Source organism: Carassius auratus, unplaced genomic scaffold (assembly GCF_003368295.1).
Source record: "Carassius auratus strain Wakin unplaced genomic scaffold, ASM336829v1 scaf_tig00032455, whole genome shotgun sequence".
NCBI lineage: Eukaryota > Metazoa > Chordata > Actinopteri > Cypriniformes > Cyprinidae > Carassius > Carassius auratus.
The window spans coordinates 9,601-29,905 of record NW_020526003.1 but is presented as its reverse complement, the minus strand read 5'-3'; the positions used below and the strand labels follow the sequence as shown (position 1 = coordinate 29,905).

At 39.0% G+C, this 20,305-nt stretch overlaps 1 pseudogene; it reads left to right on the top strand.

Annotated features, from left to right (window-relative positions):
- Positions 1–12: 12 nt before the first annotated feature.
- On the top strand, positions 13–20,074 carry LOC113080898 (zinc finger protein 462-like; annotated as a pseudogene).
- The last annotated feature ends 231 nt before the right edge of the window (positions 20,075–20,305 follow it).

The following is a 20,305-nucleotide window of genomic DNA, read 5'->3' as shown; positions in this document are numbered from 1 at the left end:
TACTGAAGCAGAAAATCCAGGGCGTTGCGATCTTTGAAGTGTAGACACTGTGTGTACACATCTCCTTATGTGTATGCATTGAAGAAGCATTTGAAGAAGGATCATCCTACTGTGAAGGCCACGGCATGACGATCTTACACTGGGCTTATCAGGACGGCGTGTTGGAGGCTGGTTATCACTGTGAGTGGTGCATATACTCCCATGCTGAACCAAGCGGGCTGCTCATGCATTACCAAAGACGCCATCCTGAGCACAATGTCGACTACACCTACATGGCTAGCAAACTGTGGGCTGGTCCTGATACTTCCACCAGCAGACAAGCTGGGAACTCTGAAACGAAGCATTACCAATGCAGAGATTGTGCCTTTGAGGCGTGCTCCATCTGGGACATTACCAACCATTACCAAGCGGTGCACCCTTGGGCCGTCAAAGGTGACGAGTCTGTCCTCCTCGACATTATCAAGGGGAACCAAACACCTGATAAGCTGCTCCCACAACCGCCCAAAGTACACGTTTCGATGTACAGTCCGTTCAACAGCAACCAGCAGGAAGAGGCTGCAGTTGAAGTCAGCCGCCCAACACATGAGCGTCAGGCTAATCTCTCTCTGTCTGCCACGACGTCTATCTCAAACAGCCCGTACCAGTGCACCGTATGCTTGTCTGAGTAACACAGTCTTCACGGGCTTCTTTGACCCACTATGGCAAGAAACACCCGGGCATGAAAGTGAAAGCTGCTGACTTTGCTCAGGAGGCAGATATCAACCCTAGCTCTGTTTACAAGTGCAGACAATGTCCTACGTGAACTCTCGCATCCATGGAGTTCTCACACAACTACCAGAAACGGCATCCTTCCATCAAAGTAACGGCTGAAGACTTTGCCGATGATGTTGAGCATGTAAACGAGCTGGTTAATGAGGGGGATGAGCGATCCAAAACCCAGAGACAGGGTCGGGGCTTACCCGCTGCAAGATGTGCACTTACACACATGGCACTTTAGAGAAACTCAAGATACACTATGAGAAATATCATAACCAGTCGGCCACAGACATGTTCAGGAACAACTGCCACGCATTCACCGACCAGAAGAGAGGATTCGGTTGCTGAATGCAGCAGCAGCAGTGTGACCGAAGTCTTCAGAGGCCTGTGACTTTGACCTCACGCTTCCCGAAGTCCGCGAAAAAGTGACAAGAATGCCGGTGTTTAAATGCCAGCTGTGCAAATACTTCTGCTCCACCCGGAAAGGTATCGCTCGTCACTACCGGAATCAAGCATAACAATGTCAGAGCACAGCCCGAAGGGAAGAACAATGGTCTTTAAATGTGCCTCTGCTCCTACACCAACCCATCCGCAAAGGCCTCGCAGCACACTACCAGAAACGGCATGACATTGATGCCTACTACACACATTGCTTGGCAGCATCCAAAACTGTGGCGGAGAAACCGAACAAGGTGACGGTGCCCTTGGCATCAGAGGCAGAGTCTCCAGCGATGAGCGAAGAGCTAAGGCTTGCAGTGGACCGAAGGAAATGTTCACTCTGCTCCTTCCAGGCGTTCAGCAGGAAGAGTATCGTTTCCCTTACATAAAGCGCCACCCAGGAGTCTTTCCCAAGAAGCAGCCCTCCAGCAAACTGGGCCCGTTACTTCACTGTGATCTATTCCAAGGAGGCAGAGAAACTCCTCTACAGAAGAGGTGGAAGTCGTTGAAGTTAAGGATGAGGTGGAACCTGAAGGTGAGGTGACTGGCTCCCCTTTAAATGCCTGAAATGCTTTCAAGTGTCGTTCAGCGCGGCGGAGCTGCTGGTGATGCATTACAACGACTGCCACGACAAGGAACTCAAGCGGGATTTCGTCAACATTCCGAGCCCCGCAGAAGATGGGACAGAGCTCTACCAGTGCACCCACTGTGAAATCAAGTTCTTGACTTTCCAGAACTCAGCGTCCATTTGATAAACCACAATGAGGATTTCCAGAAAAGAGCCATGAGGCTAGAAAGACGAAAACAGCTTCAAAACAAGCAGAGGACGACGGAGCCACCAGAAGCCAAACCAGAAAATAAGGTGAGCTTAAACGCCATTTAATGGGTTAAAAGTGGTAATATTAGTTGATTTGATTGTCAAAATGATTTAAAGTTTGGGCTGGTAACCTTAACTAACTTCCAAAACTGTTTTTTATGTGCTATTCTCTAGCAATGATCTGATTGCTTTAATAATATAGGAAGTAGAATAATAGCGGAAGATGTTTGTGTGAATTTTCGTTTGGGTTTAAACACCATAGTGACATAAGCTTCAGCATCATTGATTCTAGTTGCGAGCGAAACGACGATGATCTTCTGTTGTCATTGTCTTCCTATAGGTGGACGGCACATCCGATAAGACTCCCATTGGCTACAGGTGCAATTTCTGCGTTGAGGTCCACTCCACCCTCAGGGCCATCTGCAATCACCTGAGAAAGCACGTGCAGTACGGGGAGGCCAGGGAGGGACACGTGAAGGTACGAACATCCAAACGTTACGTAATGCTTCATCAAGGGTGCTTGATAAGTCTTCGCCTTTGATCAAATTTATACAGTTGCTTTTGTTTTCTCATCTATTAACATTTTCAGTTTTAGGCATCTTTTCAGATTTGTGCACATTATATTCAGACCTTTATTTTCCTGAGGTGGCCTCTCTTCTTTTGCGCTATTCTAATAGCAACTGCATTCACAGGCCGTTTGGACACGTTTTTCTTTCCTCTGTGTCTTGTTCACTTGTTTGGATTGTTAAACCACTATAATTCAGCTGCACATTCAATGAAATGGACAAATAGAGCAAATCCTTGAGTGTTGCAGAAGAACAAGGTAAATGGACGAGTGTTGTGACATTTACCTAAAGTCAAGCATTTTATTTCCTTGTGGGCATTCATGAAGAAAGCCTTGAGCATGTCAAAGTTGGTCATGTAATTAAATCTAGTGGCCTTGTGCTAGGCTACAATGTTTTGCATACAGAGAATGAAAGATTTTCCTCTTATTTCTAAAGCTCTTTTTTAAATGTAATGCTGCCTTAGAATGTGGACTAAATTTGGAGTGCGTCTGTGGTAGTTGAAAAAAAATGTGTTTATGGACTATGGACGTCTATGGTTTCAGTTAGTTAATGCATGGTTGCAATATCTGTGTTATAGAAGTAATGTGTGCCATTCTGTACCGTGGGATGGTTTTCATGATGATTGACAGTAGTGTTTAAGGTGGTCTGCTTCTGCACAGAGCTGCATTTAGTCATGAAGAGTCCAGTTTGTTAATCACAGCAGAATCCTGAGAGTCTCCTTGCAGCGCTTCCGTCTCTCTGAAGAGAAAGCTAGTACCATCATCTTGACGGTGTGGCGTGTAGAGAGGCGTGTAAGCGCCTTAGTGTTAGTATTCCTCTGAGAGCGCCAGTGCTGGCAGGGAAGCCCAGGCCCGAGGATTTGAACAGAAGCCCAGTGAGGATCAGCAGACAGGACAGGTCACAATGGACACTAGGGGGCAGCACTCACAGAGACACATAGGCAGGGATTCCCAAAGTCCTTTATTATTACAATAATTTATTTAAAATGTAAAAACCTATTTGCATGCACGCTGGTTAATATTCATGTCGTCATTAAGTGTTCAGTGTGATTTATTTATTTTTCCATAAAGATGAAAAAATGCACCCAATGACCAAAACAGGTAACATTTGTGCAATTAAACAAAAACTTTCAGAAATTGTCCAAATCTATTTCACTGGTTGTTTTTGGTGTCTCTGATTGGCTGTAATATATATATCCTGTATACATAATATCAGTGGTTTCCTCTGACAGCAGGAAGCAGCAGAGATGCCTGTTGCTGTTCCCATAGACGGAATCACCGATGGTGACGAGGAGGATGTGGTTGCCATGGACACCGATCCACTGGAGACTACTGGTGGATCACCGCCTGACGTCACCATGGAGACGGAGGAGCCAGTGGCCGTGGAAACGGAGATGATGGTCGGGCCGCTGGAGCAGGAGCAGGAGCGAGTGGTTCCTGGGCATCCGTGCAGCATGTGCAGCCGCATGTTCATGTCCATGCAGGGCCTGCGCTCTCATGAGAGGAGCCACTCCGCTGGAGCTCTCGTCAACAGAAACCACAGATACAGCTGCCAGTACTGTCAGTTCAGCTCGCCCTTCAGACACAAGTGAGTGAGACTGCCATGCTTCACTCAAATCACAAGCACATGTGTCAGTAATTCAGTGCAAGTATAAAATGGCTAATAAGAAAACCAAAAAATAAACTAAAATTTTTTTTTTTCAGTCTCGTAAATGCAGATTCTGATCTGTTGGGAAAAGCTGTTTAACAGCCTAGTATCATTGTTCTGGTACGGTTCCATTAGAAAGAAACACATTTTGAGAAATTGCCCTAAAAACTAGAGACTTAAATAGATAAAGTGTTAAAAACAGGCTAATGACGTATGTACAAACCCCTCAGTAAAACTGTTCGGAATAGTATTAGGAATACCACTGTAAAGTTTGGTGTTCGTAAGTGCTGCTGAAAAAAATAATAATAATAATCGTAATTTGAGAAAACGCCATCAAATCTGTGTATGTAAGCTGAAATGGAGGAAAAGCTTAAAAAAAAGCTCATTTTCGGGTTAAAATGTATTTTAAATCAGAATGATATATGAACAAATCCCTCAGTAAAAAGATAGGAATATAGATAGGAATAAATCTGTTTTACACGTTGGAATTCAAATCTACTTGTGCAAATAGATAAAGTGCAATGCAATAAATTTCCTCTAGATGTTATTAAAAGGCAAAACCCCCCAAATTTCTAATTTGACCAATGCATGTTTTTCTCTTGTAGTGTCTATGCTTAAAGTTTGTGGATTCTTTGTCTCTTACATCAAATAAAGAGAGGAGCAGATAGATAAATAACTAGAGAGATTGTGCACGCTCTGGAGTGTCACGTCTCCTCGTCTACTTCCTGTGAGAATGGCAGATATTTCGGCAGAGCTGTTAGTCTCGTCTGAAGCGCAGGACCTTTGTTTGGTTCCCTGGAGTAAATCCTGCTTCACTGGATGTTCTGTGACCCAGAAAGCTGCTGTATTCATGTGCCACACAGGAACCGCGGATAAAACACACTGATTCCCCAGATCCCTGTCGGAGACGGCTGTTTTGTCAGAGTCTCAGCGCTAAAGCAGGAATCCTTCTTCACAGATCTTTAGGGTTATCATTAGACACGTCTCTGCAGATTCGCTCTTTCTTCCTGTCCGTGTGGAATCATTCAGCGTTGTGTTGATGGTGACTGCAAACACCAGCGTCCGCTGACAGCACACCTGTGACACCTGCTGAGCGTCAGTGCATGCTTCATTTGGGCTTTATATGAGAATAGAGGACGTGATAGAGACTGGGAAATCAACATGTATCGCCCACATGAGCTTCAGAGCTCCAGATCAGATCGTGTGCGCTACAGTGCTGTTATTTTCTTTACTGTCAGGATATTCTTTGCAGTCTTTGTTGTATGTAATTGAACGTTTTGTTTTTGCAAGAGTAAAATAGGGATTTTATTTTATAAAAACAAAATACTTTTGGTTTTAATCAGATGCTTGTTTGTCCTCTGTGTGTGTGTGTGTGTGTGTGTGTGTGTGTGTCTGACCGCTGTGTTTTGTCTCCAGTCTGGACCGTCACGTCCAGTCACACCACGGACATCAGAAGCCCTTCCGCTGTAAGCTCTGTCCCTTTAAATCCTCCTACCTGAGCCGCCTCAAGAGCCACCTGCACAAAGCACACGCAGGTGAGACGCTACACACACACACTCACACACACACACACACACACTTGAATCTCCATATTAAATGTGCCTCAGTCTGGATTTATAGCTTGAGAAACTCACACAATATTACTGACAGGATGAGATGAGTGACGCTTTCACTGCTGGAGAGTGTGTGAGCATGTGTGTGTGTGTGTGTGTGTGTGTGTGTGTGTGTGTGTGTGTGTGTGTAAGCATGTGTGTGTGTTGTGCTGCAGGAATACTGATGGTAATCATGTTTCTTTCGCTGGACTGTGAAAGTCACTGAAGGGCAGAGCGACAGAAATCCAGTGTCGTCCTTCTACTCTCCGTTACCCATCAGCCCCCTCTCTCTCTCTCTCTCTCTCTCTCTCTCTCTCTCTCCCTCTCTCTCTCTCTCTCTCTCTCTCTCTGTGTCTCTCTCTCTCTCTCCCTCTCTCTCTCTCTCCCTCTCTCTCCCTCTCTCTCTCTCTCTCTCTCTCTCTCTCTGAGATGAGATGTAAGAGAAGGGCGAGGGCTGAGAGAGTGACATCATTCAGAAGGACACACAGAGCTTCACAAACATTTCTTGTCAGAGATATTAATGTGTATTTAAGAAGAAAAAAAACCCCTCTTATTCGAGAATGGAGCCAAATCGATTGAGGAAAACTGTAAAACATCCCAGAATGCTGTTGTAATGTCTGCACAGAGCTGGTGTGTGTGTGTGTTGCAGGTGAACACACGTATAAGTGCACCTCGTGTGCGTTCTCCACCATGACCATCATCCAGCTGAAGGAGCACTCGCTGAAGGAGCACGGAGAGACGCTCACGCTGCCCAAACTCAAAGCTGGAGCCGCGCTGCGCTCCACACGACCCAGCGCCGAACACGACCAGCAGAACACGGCCCTCGACCCACAATGCACCGGTGAGACCCCAACACTGTCAATGCAGAAACTTCCTGATGCTGAAAAATGAGATGCATGTGAAATGATTCTTCATGTAGTGGAAACACATGGTTCTTTAGTGTTTGACTTCTTGCAGTAAACATTTAGAAAATAACTGGGAACAATTATACATGTATTTAGAGAAATATTCCCTATATAGGAATGAGGATGAAACATTTAGTTTATATAAACTATTGTTTGAACGTTTAAAGACAGTAAGGTTTTTTTGTAATTATTATTAATTAGTGTTTTTATTTAACAAAGAAATTATATCGATCAAAAGTCTGAGATGAGTTCTATTTCAAATAAACTCTGTTCTTTTGAACTTTCTATTCTTCTGTGAATCCTGAAAGATGAAGTGCATCACAGTTTCCACAAGAATATTAATGCTTTCAACTTGAGCAGTAAATCATCATATTATTCTGATTTCTGAAGATCATGTGACACTGAAGACTGGAGGAATGATGCTGAAAATACAGAAATACATTACACTTTAACACAGATTCACACAGAAAACAGATGATTTACATTAGAATAATATTACACAGTTTTACAGTTTTTCTGTATTCATATAAAAATATATATGATAAAATGTATGAATATGTTTGTGAAAAAACATTAAGCTTTAAAAAAATATATTTTTTAGTTTAGTTTATTTGTTAACAGGGACGATGCACATTAATAAACATAACTGTAACTGTAGCCAAAAAGGCTTTTTATGTTTTTGTCACATGCACATGTGCCGGTGTGAGCCGAGACAGATGTGAACAGCAGGTGAAAGCGGTGTCCAGATGCTGTAGCGGCGCTGATGTCTCTGTCTCCGTGTCGTCTCAGAGTCTGTGGGGTATCTGGAGCCAGCAGATGTTCAGCAGCAGTTGAGTCACTTCCAGCTGGCGTCTCGCGTCCAGGCCGATGTTTCCTCCAGTCCTCCGCCGCTCGAGAGTCCTGTTCCTCCGGCCCGGCCCGACTCCATCCTCACCTGTGAGTTCTGCGAGTTCAGCTCCGGCTACATGCAGAGTCTGCGCAGACATTACCGAGACCGGCACGGAGGAAAGAAGCTCTTCAAGTGCAAGGACTGCTCCTTCTTCACCTGCTACAAGTAAGAACAGCGTGAGCCTCTGGAGAATCACTTACCAGACTATATCAGCCAGGATCATCTTTATTTATTTACATTCAGGCATTTAGCAGACACTTTTATTCAGAGCAACTTGCATTGCATTCAAGCTATACATATGATTAGTTCATGCTGTTCCTGGGAATTGAACGTATGACCCCATCGGTGTGAGCTCTGGTGCACTACTGTTTGGGCTGTTAAAAGAGTCATATCAAGGTGTATTTACTCCAGCGACCGGTTTAATAAATACTAAGGAGTCATACACTTTCTGCTGCAACTTATCATGTTTTAAATACAGTATGTCAAATTCTAGAGATCTAGATCAATGATTGCCAAAGTTTTTCATCAGGCAAACCCCTTTGAACTGAGATGTTTACGTGTTAAGATCATATTACTTTAACAACACATTTTCACGGTTCTCTAATGTTGTTTAATAGTCTCATGACACAGAAAAACGAATCAAATATTTCATCAGTTTCATCAAGTGTTTTTTTTTATTTTTTTATTATGTATTATGTATTTAACACTATAAAATATTTTTTTATTTATTATTTGATTAGATTTTCATCAGCTCATTTTGAAAAAAATATTTTAAAATAATTTTAATTGTGTTTTATTCTGCTAAAATATTTATTTACGTTATCCCCAATTGATTTAGAATGTGTTGGGTTAAATTTATCTCTCGCACCTCAAATGTCTCTAACATTAATAGTTTTATATCGACCACCATCTGCTAACATAGATTTTTATGACAAGTTCAAGGAAATGTTAAAGCAGTGTGATTTTAAAAAGGAGGTTATAGTGATGGGCGATTTTAATTTACACTGGGACGATAACAGTACAAGGAAAAAGCTGCAGCAAATTATGGATGGATTTAATCTTGTCCAAATTGTTAAAGGACCAACACGGATTACAAACAATTCTAGCACCTTAATTGACTTAATCTTCACTAATCACCCGGAACGGATTACAAAATCGTACAATATGTTAACTGGTCTTTCAGATCATAACATGGTGCTTATAACAAGAAAATTAACCAGTAAACGATTTGCAGCTTATTCCGGAAAAAAGGAGTTCATTGGCATTCCAAGGAGCAAACAGGATCAATTTCATTCTGCAATAAGAAATATGAACTGGGACACTCTATTATTGGACAATGAATTGGAAATAATTAGTCAGAAATTTACTCAATGCTTACAAACAAAAATTAAGGAATTTGCAGTGACAGTTAAACATAAAAACAGAAAGTGTTCACTTCCCTGGCTCAGTGATGATATTAAACAGTTAATGAAAGACAGAGACAATGCTCTTAAAAAAGCCATAAAATCAAAACTATCGTGTGAGAGACAAAAATTTGCTTCATTACGAAATAAAGTGATAAGACAACTACGAAAAGCAAAGGCAGACTTTTTTATCACAATTATTAAAAATTGTCATGGAAACTCTAAAGCGACTTGGGATCAGATTAATAAATTAACAGGTAAAACTTATTCTAGTAATAATTTAATACAGCTAAAGAATAATGGCATGCTTTTGCAGGATCCAGCTGATGTGGCACAGACACTAAATGAGTATTTTGTTGATTCTGTGGATACCATAGCTAAAAGTTTCCCTGTGAAATATAACAACTTACCTGTCATTACTTTAGATGTGTTAATTGAGCCCCCACTATATCCAAAATCTGTATCTATATCCGATGTGGAAAAGGCAATTACAGAGCTTAAATCTTCAAGAGCTAAAGATGTGTATGGGATGGATACACTTATGCTAAAACAAATAGGTCAGTCAATTAAGGGTCCATTAACTCATATCATCAATGTGTCACTAGATCAAGGGAAATTTCCTGAGTCATGGAAAATTGCTAGTGTCATTCCTATATTTAAAGGTGGCAACTCCCTTCTTACATCTAATTACCGACCGATTAGCATTTTGCCAACAGTATCTAAAGTTTTTGAAAAATTGGTTGCTAAACAAATCATCAATCATCTTAATTGCAGTTCTTTTCCTTTGCATCCAATGCAGTTTGGGTTTAGGGCTTGTCATTCTACAGAGACAGCAACATGTTATTTTCTGGAAAAGGTTAAATCAAATATAGACAAAGGAGGGATAGTGGGAGGAATATTTTTAGATCTTCGTAAAGCATTCGATACAGTTAACCATTCAGTTTTACTGCACAAACTTCATGCATTTAATTTTTCTTTAAAATTTATTCGTCTTATTAACTCATATCTTTTATCTCGTTCACAAAGTGTAAGAATTGACCAATATAATTCTACCCCCTTACTATTATCAACTGGAGTTCCACAGGGTTCAATTTTAGGTCCAATTCTTTTTAGTTTATACATTAATGAGTTACCATCTTTGTGTAAGAACTGTGACACTTTGATGTATGCAGACGACACAGTTATTTTGGCCTATGGAAAATCTGCAGAGGAAGTTGCCTCTAAACTAACTGAGGCCATGTCATCGATTTCAATCTGGCTTGAACAATCCTGTCTGCAATTGAATATATCTAAAACAGTTACTATGTTTTTTTCTAAAAACAATATAAATATAGAACCTGACATTTTTATATCTGGAGAAAGGTTACAGGTCGTCACAGAATATAAATATTTAGGATTATATATAGATTCAAATCTCAATTTCAAAACTCACATCAAAAAAGTTAGTAATAGGATTAAGTTCAGTCTAGCGAATTTCAGATTCATTAGAGATTTCATGTCAACAGAAGCTGCTAAATTATATTTCTTTTCCATGATTTTATCCCACATAACATATTGTTTAATAAGCTGGTCTAATACTCACTCTACAACAATAAAACCATTAGAAAGATTATACAAACAAGCATTAAAAATACTGGATAAAAAACCATATCACTACCACCACTGTAGTATTCTGAGTAAATATCAGTTACTTACCTGGGATAATCTAATTAAATTCAAAAACATTTGTTTAATCTATAAAATTAGATATGGCTTAGCACCTCCTCCACTATGTGATTTTATACATTTTAGATCCAGTGAGGTTAGGGTAACTAGAGGGGCAGTGAGGGAAGACTGCATCATACCCCGGAGAAAAACAGCTTTTGGTCAGGCTGTCTTCTCCGTAAGAGCAGTTCAGCAATGGAACACAGTGCCGGCAACCATTAGAGAGTCCTCGTCCTTCTTTTCATTCAAAAAGAATGCAAAAAAATGGCTTGTAGAGAGCCAAATTTGTGGGCACTAATGCTTTTATGTGTGTATTTAAATATTATATAATTTTTATATGAATTGTACTTATTAACCATAATGTGTTGTATGCAATTTTATTTTTATTATTGTGTGTGATTTCGTACTTGTGATTATTTTTAAAGGTTGCCTTGTTTAAATCTGGCTGGGGGACTACCGATGAAAATTAGCACTTTTGAGCTAACTCGGGTACATTTACATTGTTTTAATGTTTATTAATGTACACTGTCCCCTTTCAAATAAAGAAATTACAAATTACAAATGATTTGATTATTCGCTTTTAATCAACCATTTTGATTAAATTAGAAAATCTATTGACATCTATAATTTATCTTAACTCATTTTAATTTTTAATTTTGACATTAATTTAAATTTACCTTTTTTATATAATTGTTAGCTTTCATCTGCTCTTTTTTATATTTTTGAAATTATTTACATTTTTTACATTTTAAAATTTAATTAAATATTAGCTTTTCATCAACCCATGAACCCCAGTTTCGGAAACATTAGTCTAGAGTTTGGTAGTTCTAGATTGGACACTTAACCAGCAAAACAAAAAAGATTGGTTATATTAGAAATTATATCTGCTATCAGTCTCAGCAAAAGAAAAAGTGAATAATGTGTTTGTTGTGTTTCGTCAGGTCCACGTTCACGCTGCATGTGGAGGCCGGTCACACCAGCGGCTCGGAGGAGACACCCAAAGATCTGCGCTGTCCTTTCTGTCTGTACCACATCAAACACAAGAGCAGCATGATCGACCACATCGTCCTGCACAGAGGTCAGTTTCTGAGAAAAACTGACTTTTAGACTTCAGAGGATGTTCGGTCAGTTGGAGGCTATACTCCATAACTCATTAATGAGAATTGGTCTGATAATAAGTAAAAGAATCAGTAAAAAACTTCAGAATATAGAAAAAAATAAGTCTGTAATGTTCGGTGTATTTAAGTGCTGCTGAAGTGGAGAAACAAACTCAAGTCCATTAAAAATATCAATTTTCGCCATGTTTTTAGAAACAAAATGTCCTATGAATCAGCGTGAATGATGTATGAACAAATCCCTCAATGAAAATCCATAGAATATAGCTAGAAATAAATCTGTAAAGCTTGGTTTACGTAAATGCTCCTGAAGTGGAAGAAAAAAACTTTAAAAATATGCAATTTCGTCATGTTTTTAAGAATGAAATGTTCTAAAAATCAGTGTGAATAATATATGAACAAAGCCCTCAGTAAAAAACTTCAGAATATAGATAGAAATAAAACTGTAAAGGTTGGTTTACGTAAATGCTTCTGAAGTCGAAAAAAAAACCTCAGGGCGTTTAAAAATATGCATTTTCATCATGTCTTTAAGAATAAAATGTTGTAAAATCAGTGTGAATGATATATGAATAAACCCCTCAGTAAAAGTCCATAGAATATAGATAGAAATAAATCTGTAAAGTGTGGTTTGTGTAAATGTTTCTGAAGTAGAAAAAAAATCTCTGGGCGTTTAAAAATATGCATTTTCATCATGTTTTTGAGAATAAAATGTTGTAAAAATCAGTGTGAATGATATATGAACAAACCCCTCAGTAAAAAACTTCAGAATATAGATAGAAATAAGTCTGTAAAGTTTGGTGTATTTAAGTGCTGCTGAAGTGGAGAAACAAACTCAAGGCCATGAAAAATAGCATTTTCGTCATGTTTTTAGAAATAAAATGTCCTATAAATCAGCGTGAATGATGTATGAACAAATACCTCAATTAAAATCAATAGAATATAGATAGAAATAAAACTGTAAAGTGTGGTTTATGTAAATGCTTCTGAAGTAGAAAAAAAAACTTTAAAAAAAAGCATTTTCGGTGCTGACGTGTGAGCCTTTGATTCCTCTTAGAGAGGATCCTCTTCAGTGGTGGTGATTTCCACTGCTGGCAAAAATCTACCTCTGTGCCCAGTGAAAGACTTTTCAGTACTGCTGGGGACATTAGTTCCCACACTCGCAACCGGCTGTCACCTGTTAACGCAGAGCGTCTTGTTTTTTTTGGAGACCCAACTGATTTTCTGCTTTTAGTGTTAATCATCATCTAACTCAACCAGTCAAGAGCTAGATTTAGACCCTGAAACATAGGTTTTATTAGCTGACAATAATAATTAATAAATAAACACTATAGGCACAAATACTTTTAGAAATAGTTTCTGAAAAATATGGTGTTATTGTTTTGGCAAGCTTAAATTAAAACTTCTATGAAAACTTGTGTGATATTCCTTTAAAATAATATTTTAGTATATCTTTTTTTAAGTATATTTTACTGTGCAATTTCTTACATAATTTCTTTGAGTTAGACCAAACTTTTACTTTGGTGAGTTGTAGACAGAGTTTCTGTGTTTTTTAATTAACTATTATTATTAGCTATAGGCCTACTTGAAGTATAGCATACTCTACGGTGCAATAGTACTATATTTCTGTTTGAATTTCTTCAAGTTATACCAGAATTTTATTTTGACAGGTTGTCGTAAAGACATTGCCGTTTCTGTCGGTCTGTGAATACGATACGAATGAATGACGATAGTTTTATCAAATGAAATGGTGAAATCCTCTCTTAGCACACTGACGTCCACATGTGTAGCATACATCATGTGTTAATATAGTGAAGAGCTGAAAACACACGCGTGCTTTAGTGTGTGTGTGTGTGTGTGTGTGTGTGTAGTAGAGCACACATTCCCAGAGATGTGTATAACAACACCTTCAAGGCCGCTGCTGGCCAAATGTGTGCCCTAAGCAGGATTTATTGTTGTGCCCCCCTTCCTCAAATATGATGATGAAAAAAAACTACTAAAGGGGTGAAAAAATAACTTTAATCAAATAAAAAACTAAATGAATAAATTGTATTATTTACGAATCACAATTGTAGCTCTCGACATTTACCTGTGGCTATAACTTTATTATGACTCTAATTTATTTTATAGTCTCAAGCATTCAGTCATCTATAGCAAAAAGGTGTCCAAAAATGAAAGATTAAGTGAATATTCGATTGAAATGATTGGTCAGTAGCCTAAACAAGGATTTGATCGTCCTGTAAGTGTAACAGCAGCAATCACATGACATTTGTAATAACATGTACATAAATTGTTTATTTTGTATTTGCCTACATTATGTATTTTAACAGTGTTATTATTAACCAATCATTATTGCCTCATTATTTTTTTATATAATGCATTTTAAGCAATTTAAAGGCTATTGATGGCTTAAGTCTGTTTTTATAGCAACAACAACAACAACAACAAAAATATTACAGTATATTAATACTTTGTAAATTATTAGAGTTTGCAGATTGCAAATCATTTGAATCAGTTCGGGAGTTCAAAGCGGAATCGCGAATCATTTGAGTCAGTTTGTGGATTGCGAATCATTTGAATCAGTTCGGGAGTTCAAAGCGGGATCGCGAATCATTTGAGTCAATTATGGGGATCGCGAATCATTTGAGTCAGTTTGGGAGTTCAAAGCGGGTTCGCGAATCATTTGAGTCAGTTTGTGGATTGCGAATCATTTGAATCAGTTCGGGAGTTCAAAGCGGAATCACGAATCATTTGAGTCAGTTTGTGGATTGCGAATCATTTGAATCAGTTCGGGAGTTCAAAGCGGGATCGCGAATCATTTGAGTCAGTTTGGGAGTTCAAAGCGGGTTCGCGAATCATTTGAGTCAGTTTGTGGATTGCGAATCATTTGAATCAGTTCGGGAGTTCAAAGCGGAATCGCGAATCATTTGAGTCAGTTTGTGGATTGCGAATCATTTGAGTCAGTTTGTGGATTGCGAATCATTTGAATCAGTTCGGGAGTTCAAAGCGGGATCGCGAATCATTTGAGTCAGAATGGGAGTTCTAAGCGGGTTCGCGAATCATTTGAGTCAGTTTGTGGATTGCGAATCATTTGAATCAGTTCGGGAGTTCAAAGCGCAATCGCGAATCATTTGAGTCAGTTTGTGGATTGCGAATCATTTGAGTCAGTTTGGGAGTTCAAAGCGGGTTCGCGAATCATTTGAGTCAGTTTGTGGATTGCGAATCATTTGAATCAGTTCGGGAGTTCAAAGCGCAATCGCGAATCATTTGAGTCAGTTTGTGGATTGCGAATCATTTGAATCAGTTCGGGAGTTCGTAGCGGGATCGCGAATCATTTGAGTCAGTTATGGGGATCGCGAATCAAAAATGTAAATGGAAAAATTGACAGATGCAAATAGATAAAGTGCCAAAAACAAAGACTTAAATATGTATTTTAGATGTTTTCTTTCCAGTAGTCTGAAAGAAGACAATGCTCCATCTCAAAGTAGAGATATCTCAATATGGACCAGTTCTTGAAAAAACAATGGTGTTTCCTGTAGGGTCTCACCTTTCTCCAAATATACAAATTAGCAATATATTGTTAAATATGCATAAATATATAAAGTTCAGTTGGACATTTAAGACCACACTTCACTTCAAAAGCGCATTAACGTGACATGCATCAGAGAGTGATTGTGTTGTCTGATGGTTCTCAGAGGAGCGTGTGGTCCCGCTGGAGGTGTCTCGCTCGAAGCTGTCCCGTCATCTGGAGGGTCTGGTGTTCCGCTGTCACAAATGCACCTTCACCTGCGCCAGCGAGCAGAACCTCGAGCAGCACATCCAGAAACACCAGGAGCTGAAGCCCTACCAGTGTCAGCTCTGCTACTACGACAGCAGACTCCTGAACGAGCTGGAGATGCACCTGCAGCAGGAGCACAAGGTCTGTCCTCAGCCCTGGATCATCATGATTTCACTTAATGAGCTGTTACTCAGTCTAACCCGTCGTCTGCAGGTGATCCGAAACTTTGAGCTGGTGGGGCGGGTGAACCTGGACCAGCTGGAGCTGATGAAGGACAAGATGACGGACACGAGCAGCAGCGAGGAGGAGGAGGAGAGAGGAGAAGACCAGACTGTAGAGGAGGAGGAGGAGGTGGAGGAAGAGCTGATGGAGGAGGAAGATGAGGAGGAGAAGCTTCTGGAGTACAGACAGGAGGAGACGAGCGATCAGACGGAGGTGACAGGTAACAGTCTTCATGTACAGACGCAAAACACAAGCCTTTATTATAAGCTTTCTACATAACATTTTTATAAATAGCAGGAATGTCTCTTCAACGCTTTTAATTTCAATAGGTTATACTACCTTTTTTTTGTAGTTTTTTTATATTAAGGCAAGACCCCACAGGTGATATCACAATACTTTCATCAATTGATCAGTCAGGGTACATTAAGCTGATTTGTATTACAAGTTTTCTGAAATGCAAATGCAGTTTTGCATAAATTTCCAGAAAATAAATCTGAACATTGGATAACCTGTTTTTCTTGATATATTAAATGTTATTCCAAAAGGGGTTTTAGATTTCTCTTTTTGTCACTCCATAAATCAGAAAATAGTCAACAAACACATTTTCACGTTTTTATGGAATACAATGTAGTGTAAATCAGTGTGAATGAAATATGAACAAACGGCTCAGTAAAATCCTTTAGAATATTGATGGGAATAACACTGCTAAGTTTGGTGTATCTAAGAGGGGAAATAAACATTTTAAACACATGGATTGGAATTGAAATCTACAGACAAATAAACACTTAAATGTGGATTTTGGAAGTTTTCTTTTCACTAGTCTGAAAGAAGACACCAAAATCACAAGATTGACCAGTGCATGAGCAAACAATGGTTTTGCCTTTAACAGTTTCTTATTAAATATGCATAAATATTAGTATATTGCAACAAAAGTGCTATAGACTGAACAGAAAATGTGTTTTAGAGATTCACAATAATTTTCCATTTATCTATATATCTATATCTTTCAGTATAATAATGGTTTTTTTATCAATCTTTTGCACATTTGCTTGTTGAACTTTCAGAAAGTCAAAGCTGTTTTGTTGTATTTCCTGGTGATGCAGGTGTCGTGGAGTCTCCCAGTGGCAGCGGCGTCAAACGCTTTCCGTGTGAGTTCTGCGGCCGCACCTTCACGCTCCGCTCCGAATGGGAGCGACACGTCCTTCGACACGGCATGTGAGTCTCCAGATCACTGAGAATAACTTAACCCTTACAGAATCTGACCATAGTAGTGCATGAGTTAAATCTGAGGCATGTTTCATGATTTCAGGACTGTTAACGGCAACAAGAAAGACAGCAGTCCTGTGCCCTCGTCAGCGCTGCCTCTGATTGGTCCAGCGGCTGTGATTGACAGAGGGCTGGACCTATCCAGTAACACTGTGGATCAGTCTGACCAATCCAAGTGTCCGATTCAGACCGAGGAAGACGAAAAGACGCTGGAGACCAAAAACGACCCTTAGGAGCAAAACGAAAGCTGTAGAGAATGTAATGCGTTCCGTTGTTTCGTCTGTCTGTTCATCGTTTCTTTTGTTGCAGAACAACATCGGCTGCTTCTTGAGTATTTGGTTTAAAAAGCTAGATTTGTGGAATGTGATGATCCCGGTTTGGAGTATCGCTAGATGTTGATGTGTCACGTTTGTTCAGTTGCTGAATCTTATACTGAATTTTACAAAGTGTGACTTGGTCCCTCAGGACAGATGTTGATATATTGGTAACCAATAGTGAATGAAACCGTGAGTCGATATTCCGGTCGAATCGCGAGTCCCTCCATTCAGAGATTTTAACTTCCTCTGCACTTTTCGTTACATTCATGTATTAAAAATAAGGATACGTGAGAATCGAATGTCTTCCGTCGTACACGCTGATAGTCTTGAAGACGGCGTGTCGTGATTCACGTCCGTTTCAAACGAGAGACGATCCATCCGGAAGCTTCTCGGCCGGCAGGAGGGACTCGGAGTCGCTCGGAACGTCGCCTGACGGTTTCTGTTTTTTACATTTTAGCCTTGTGTTAATCTTCCTGTAGCTGAATTCCTTGAGGAATAGTTGTCATTTTATTTATCTAGATCGTTTGATTCTTTTAGACATGATTTTAGAGTATCAACACTTGCCCCAAAAACTAGTAGCAAATTGCTACTTTTGAAGATTTCGGCCACTTCCGGCTCGTCTTGCACTTCCGCTTCACTTTAATAACGATGGCCGTCTGTTGGTCCAGAGACGTGTTGGACATCGCTGGATCGCAATCATGTGTTTCTGCCATTCTCGGGTAGATCTGCTGCTGATTGGACGATTCTGACAGTCTGTTTAAAGGAATATCCTGGGTTCAGAACACACTCACCATAATATTTAGGCCTACATTTAAGATTGATGTTTTTGAATTGCAGTTTTAACATAAACTAATAAACTCAATGTGATGCATGTTTGTCTCTCATACATCAGTGACCAGAATTCTGCATCACTGCTCTTGTAGTATAATTTATAGTTCATTAATATATATATATATATATAATTTTTTTGTATGTTTATTTCATTTTAAATTTAATTTTAACATTGTGATTTTCTGTTTTGTCATTTTTATTAGTTATTGTTTGTCTATATATGCTATATATTTTTTGTTTTAGTCAGGTTAAACTAAATGAATATGAAAAAAATCATATGTATATATGAAACATAAATGCCGCATTGTTAATTAACATATATTTGATTTCATTTAAATAATCATATTTTCAAAACTCGTACATTCAAATCCTTTAGAAACGGCGTAAATCTGTTGTTGGCAGCAGAATAAATATTAAATTTACAATGTTAAAAAGTATGAACGTGGTTAAATATGACTAGTGGTTGAACAAGCAATATTTTGATGAATATATAAGAATATATAAACGTGGTTGAGTATTTAAATCGGGTAGATTATTCATTATTATTCATTTATTCATTTATTATTACAATTACAGAAATCTGGCCCATTTCATGGTGTATGACTGACAAATATGCATCACATTAAATTTATTAGTTTGTATTAAAACTGTGCAAAATGTATATTTAATTCAAATGCTTAAATATTACATTTAGCCCTTAATATTTTTTGAGTGCACGCAGCTACGACGTTCCCCAGAGCTCTTAAAAATAAAAAGCTAAAACACAGCGTCTATTTTGCACTGGAACATAGATACTCGATTCTAAGAAGTGTTTTACTCTAAATATGATTTCGCTGCAAGATGAGCGAAAATATCAGCGATTCTGGTTCTTGAACTCTGACTGTTCCTTTAAACGGGAAGTTTCAGCAGAACGAGACTCCGAGGCTTCTGTCGTTTCTGGACGCTCGTTCGACCGCCGTGTTTCTGGAGAAACGCCATTGTAGCGTAAGACTGAGATTGTACGTGATGGAAGCTGCTGCTCGAAAACCCCAAAGCCTTATAGACGTGGATGTTTTACGCCTCCCTTCTGGATCCACCGAGCAGAAGCTCTCAAGTAAAAAACATCATTTTAATTAACACACGAAAACAGAAAACAAACCTCTGTGTAGCATCCCAAAGTTTTCCTGAGATATGATTGTCTTTCCCGAGCAATGACTGGACGTTGCTGAGGGCCGACCCAGATGCATTCTGGGAAACCTGCATGCCATTTGCAGCCATGTATAAACTCGAAGCTTGAGTGTTTGAAACTGTGGTTTCTCTTTCAGAAAGGGGTGTTCCTTTAAGTGTTGTTCTGATATTTAACTAAAAAAAAAAAGAGAGAATAGAAAGACAGAAAAATACAAATCAATAGAAGATGTTTCTTTTGTTTTTTTAGCTCTCCACTGTTCAAAGCTGTTGTAAATTGTCTGGTTAAGAATAAAAACACAATAAAAAGCTCTTTTGTACCCCTCCATGTCCTTCATAAGGAGTAGGGCAGCCTTTCTGAAGAAGTGAGCAGAGAAGCATCAGAAATGCGTCTTGAAGAGTGGACGGCGTCCGTATCGTAACACACTGGATATCTGTACATAGATGCGCTTTAGTTTCTATCGTTGCCCTTTAATTCTCTCCTCCTGTTGAAGAGCTTGACTAGATCTCCTGCGTTTGGCCTTTCTTCTGTGAAACTCCTGATGATTTCTGACGGTGGCTTGTGATGGTTGTTTACAGTTTTATTCCTTTGATTTCTCTGTATTCTGTAAATATTGTAATTCATTGTCTTTTTTTAACTTGGTAATAAAGTTATCAGATAACCTAAGCGTGTGTGCTTCCGTGGTTTTCTGTTCAGGGGTCGAATTCACATAAATATTTCACATTTCTGAATTGATAACATTGCTTTGTTATCAAGAATATTAAGATTGTGTCACTGTCCTGAAATCCTTATTTTAAAAATGATAATAATAATTTTAAGTATTTATTTAACAATTATAGTAGTGAAGCAGGTTTGTTAAATACTATTATTTGGGGAAATGTTCATCTAATCAAAGTC